Below are 5,399 nucleotides of genomic sequence, written 5' to 3'. Positions count from 1 at the left end.
TTTTCATTAAGAGCGTCCAAAATTGATGTGCTACAAAACAAAAATGCAACATGAGGACAACCTTGAATCAAAGAGAAATAGTGACATAGATATGTACCCTAAATGCGTTTGGTTGATTGGAGGTATCTATAGAGACACACAATCGAATTTGGATGAGATATATATATGCAAGGATTGCTGAAATGAGGGGTAATACAATACTTTTGTGCAGGTGTCCATTACAACTCTCCAAAATGTTGTCTCCATATTAAGGATGTTCTCCCTAATGGATTCAAAATAAATAAATTAGATAGGCCTACATACATGCAGAGTGGTGGAGTGCAATGAAACATTATGTTCTAAAGAGAAAAAAATAATAAGAAAGGTAAAGAAACCTTAAGGAGAAGAAAAGACAATCTGAGGTAAAGAAATGAAGCATGCCCACTTCATTTTGGAGAATACAACGTCTTTTGGCTTCCATACTTAAGGCTTTCATCTCCTGCACCATGACTTTACACTTTTTCATTTTAGATGTTTTGCAAGGTTTTTCAATCTTTGAATGGTGGGACCTAATTGTTTCAAGATTCTCAAAAAAATTTAAGAACCTTTTGCAAAGCCCATCTTTTTGGCTTTTCATTTGCATTCTCTCTCTCTCTCTCTCTCTCTCTCTCTCTCTCTCCCCCCCCCCCCCCCCCCCCCCCCCCCCCCCCCCCCCCCCCCAACCCAAAAACCCAATACCCACATTGAAAATATATGTGAGGAGACCAATTTTGATGTTCGTGATGCCACCCTGCAACTTTTGTACTTGCTATGCAAAATTGCCTTGTTTTTATCTCCTTGTGTGTTTGTTTCTCACAATCATCCTTTTCATGGTCTAATAACTCATGTAAATTAAGTATGTGAGATGTTTCATGGTCTAATGACTCATGTAAATTAAGTATGTGAGATGTTTCTCTCTTCATATATAGGATGTGTAGCTTTCAAGTGGCATAATTGATAAGTGATGTTTGTGACCTTGATGGAAGCCTACGTATTTGATATGTATGTGCTTTAATTTTGACAGTCAAGCAAGTCTCTATATTGCTATGTGTATGTTGAATAAACAATGTTGTGTCGTATTGAACTATCTTTTGATGAATTTGCCTTATATCAAATAAATATACATGAACAAACAAAATAATGTTGGTCTTCCCCATATACCACAACCAGCAATGCCGTAAGAGCCAAATCAATCAGTGTTGCGTTCCTCCTTTTTGGGTATGTCTTTGTTCTCTTATGTTCTTTGTGGAGGCATGGTATGGCTTGATGGAGCATGCATCTCATGGTGGCAACCTTACAATTGAACATTTTTTCAAGTTTACTCATGCTTGTATAGTGACGGGTGGCTCCTTGTAAATCCAGATGATTTTGTATGCTTGCATTGGTTGATGGGTGGCTCCATGTAAAGCAAGACAGTTTGCTTTAGGTTCAATGGTGGTTTGTTACATGTTCTATGACACCCTTGGCACTCACAGTGCAAGGGTTATTATCTTTTAGGTTGTTTTTGAAAATATGTGCCCGTGATTCAATGAAAATCTTATGAAGGCGAATCTTTAGAGATTCTAGAGTCTATAAAAATAAAAGCTTGACGCTAGCGGCCACTGCATGAAAATCGCTATTTTGTGCACCTTCATGTTTTCTGAGCGTCGCCAAACACTTGGTCAATGCTCTCTCTCTCTCTCTCTCTCTCTCTCTCTCTCTCTCTCTCTCTCTCTCTCCATGACTCTGCTGCTTAGTGGTACTTTGGTTGACTTGGATGCCAATTGTGGCCATGCCCTTGTCACATACAAAGAAGCTCTGTAGGTCATGTCCATCAAGGCAAGGAATCAAAGTCCTCAATTCAAATAAAAATTGATCACCTAGGCTTGCATCTTGGTTGCGTGTGGAATTGTTGTGTGAATTCACGATGAGATTGGCATGCAGGGCAAGAGAAGAACCAAGCATTAAGAGTGCATAGAGAGATCGAGGAGGATTGATGAGAGGCAAGAGAAAAGTGAGGAGGAAAGAGAAGGAGAAAGTGGAGGGGTGGGTGCAGAAGGGGAGGAGCAGGAGGTGGAAGAGAAGCGGGGACGTGGAGATGTAGGCCCAATGAATCTGCATAGAATCTAATAAAGAAATGGTACGTGGAGTGAGTATGTAGTATTATGCAAAAGAAAGACTCCCTCCATCTTTAGTGGAGTGGATGTTTATGAAAGCAAAAAGGGTATCAACGTATGAATATCCTTCTCATCAAAGTACACAAAGATAGACCCAAATGTAGCTATGGCAACCACCATAGAGGCCAATAGATAGGCATAAAATGGCACTTTAATTGTAGGTTGGTCAGAGAAAGCTTGCTTGCATTCCCTAGGAGGAGGTTTGAAACTTTGCAAATGGTAGGTTGCACTCAAGGTGACATGTTTGAGCTTTGTATCTGGCTTTCTGCTTAGCCTTTAAGGCTCAAGCCTTGGTTGAAGAGCTGGCATAATTTTCAAGTGAGCATAATCAAACGGAGAGAGAGAGAGAGAGAGAGAGAGAGAGAGAGAGAGAGAGAGAGAGAGAGAGAGAGAGAGAGAGAGAGAGAGAGAGAGAGAGAGAGAGAGAGAGAGAGCATATGATGTGTTTGACCTGCATCTGGTGGCATGAAAAACACTCCTCACACTAATCGTGTGTTTGCACACATGAAGTTGATAGATGGTGAAGGATTGATGATAGCTTGGAGCTCACGTAGTCATGATGACTTTGGTGCAGGCTACATGCATAAGCAAAATGCTCCACATCAGCCATTGACAGCCTTTGCAAGGCTCATATGCACTCTCATCTCTTCCCCCTTGTTGAACATGATCTCTACATTCAAGGGAACATAATGAAGGGGGGGGGGGGGGGGGGGGGTACTCCATTATGATACAACCGTTGATAATCTAATGCTTGCATACAGGGGTGTGGCAAGCCTAGCTGAGGTGGGAGACTCTTTTTCGTCAAAACATCTCCATGTACACAACAAAAGAGAGAGATGATGTCATGAAAATATATGTTCTCCATTTAAAGGCCAAAATGACCCATGAGACCAAAGGTAAAGGTTTGGTAGAGAGAAAGCTTGCTAGTGGTCTCATGATTGCCCCAAGGGATCTCTCTCTCTCTCTCTCTCTCTCTCTCTCTCTCTCTCTCTCTCTCTCTCTCTCTCTCTCACACGAAAACACTTGAAAGGACCTCTGATTCACTTAAGAGCCACCACACTGTTAACGATTCTTTTTTGGGAACATACACATTTTATCCCTTAAAATAAATTATTAGTAGGAAATTTTACAAAATTGGCCATATATTTCTCCATATTTTCACTATTTTCACTCAAGTTCTACAAAATCAACTATGTATTTCTCCATACTTATACTATTTTCACTCAAATTTGAAGGGGATCTGGTAGCTTTTTGAGACCTACATGTCACCAATCAACATTAACCATAGCAACTACTAGCATTACAACTCGTAATAGCTATCACCATCAAAATAGTGAGCATGGCCATTCTAGCCTCCATAGATGCTCTCAAGCAATAATTGATCCTATGTTGGGAAAAATCGTGGAGATGGATTCACTATATCAGTAGGAAGGGAGAGCATCTATTTCTTTCGCATCCTTTTCTTTCTATGCCTTCAGATCCTCTGCCACATTTGCATCCAAAGCCATGTATTTTCCAAAATCTGATGGAGATGTGCACCACGAGGGAGATGATGACCATGTTGGCGTACCTTCCGATGACCATGTTGGTCAACAATAGCAAGCTTGGGACGTCACGTAAGGAGTGAGGTGCCTCACTATAAACAAATTGATTCGACCCACCACTACAAATGCCATGGTAGCTCTAATGAGTACCACTAATTATGCCAATTGGACCCAATAAACAAATGATTCAATCTAGATTATGGGATTTAACTCATTGGGGTTTGACATAGATAGAATGTTGAGATGCTTGCCAAGAGCACTTAAATGCAAGCGGTGGCTCATATTTGAGCATGGAAACACACACCATGCTTAATATTAGTATTGTCAACTACCTTTGCAATGGTAGCAAGACTTGTTTTATGAAAATATGGTAGGCAACCCAACACAGGATATTCACTACACTCATCGTGGTGTTGAGGGAGATACTGAAGGCGTGCAACTTGGTGTCCAATATGGCAAGCACTTGCTCCACAAACAATATACTCAAGCCTTGCAAGAAGATGGCTATTGCACCATCTCTCGTGGAGGTTTCAAACGATGGAAAGAAGAGAGAGCTCACATTGCTTCAACATGGCTGAATGGTAACAGAAATGGAACGGCCATGGAAGCTCTCAAAATTCAAAATCAAATATTGGCAAAAATACTGATTTAGCAACAATGTAATTGGTATACGTGTTGCACAGAGAGAAGCAAAGGTAGGGGATGTATGGTACCACCCTAGCAACATGGCCATGGTGCCATGTATGCAAATCTTGATGCTAGTGTGTAGTGCTCACACCCACGTAGCAGCCATAGTTCGAGAGAGGATTGCCTATATTGGATGTGAGCAGGTCATTGAGAGCCATCACAACTTTTTCTAGACACGATCATAGAAAATAAACGCACATAGAGAAAATGGTCGAGGAGTTGAAGAATCAGCAGCCCGTCCGCACGATCATAGAGAGAGGGAAAATTGAGAGAGAAACACGTGGAGAGGGAGTGCCCGACGTCCCTTCAGTCAAGATTTTAGAAAGTCAAGACTTGATGGACCTGTGTTTTTTGCCACATAGAGCAGTAGGTGATACACATTTTGAAAAACATCCTTAGTGAGAATCTTGCCTAGATTCTTGGAGAAAGCTTTTGAAGGGTGGAAGAATAGGAATGTTGAAAGGTGAATTGTAGTTTGCATGAGGGAGAAACTGCACTGTCACGACTCTCTCTCTCTATCTCTCTCTCTCTCTCTCTCTCTCTCTCTCTCTCTCTCTCTCGGGCGTGCGTGCACACACACACAAAAGGTGATAGATGAAAAAGCGAGCAGTGCCAAGGGCTATGGGCATGTTGTGCGGCGTTAGGTACGCACCTCTCTCTCCTCTCTTGTATAGTGATGTTGGGGATGTCTTGCAGACCCGCTTGTGCTCGTGCTCAATATAGCAGTAGGGGCATGTTGAAGGAGGAGGAAAATATAGCTTAGGGATGCAATGCGGAGGGTCGCTCGATGGGGGAGGGATGTTGTATGTGGGAGGCCCGTCCACACAAGTGACGGCAAGAGGGATCAGGAGATGACCAAGGTGGGAGTGAAAAGTTTGGGGGGATATTCTTGGCTATTGTATTTTCATTTAGGGTGAGCGAGTAGGGCAATAGATGGGAGCATTGGGAGAAAAGCAAATCAATTAAAGGTTAAACATTGCACTCTCTTAGAAAA

The sequence above is a fragment of the Adiantum capillus-veneris genome, chromosome 3 (genome assembly GCF_014529385.1).
Source record: "Adiantum capillus-veneris isolate H3 chromosome 3, ASM1452938v2, whole genome shotgun sequence".
In the NCBI taxonomy this organism is placed as follows: domain Eukaryota; kingdom Viridiplantae; phylum Streptophyta; class Polypodiopsida; order Polypodiales; family Pteridaceae; genus Adiantum; species Adiantum capillus-veneris.
Note: the sequence above shows the minus strand (reverse complement) of the source record.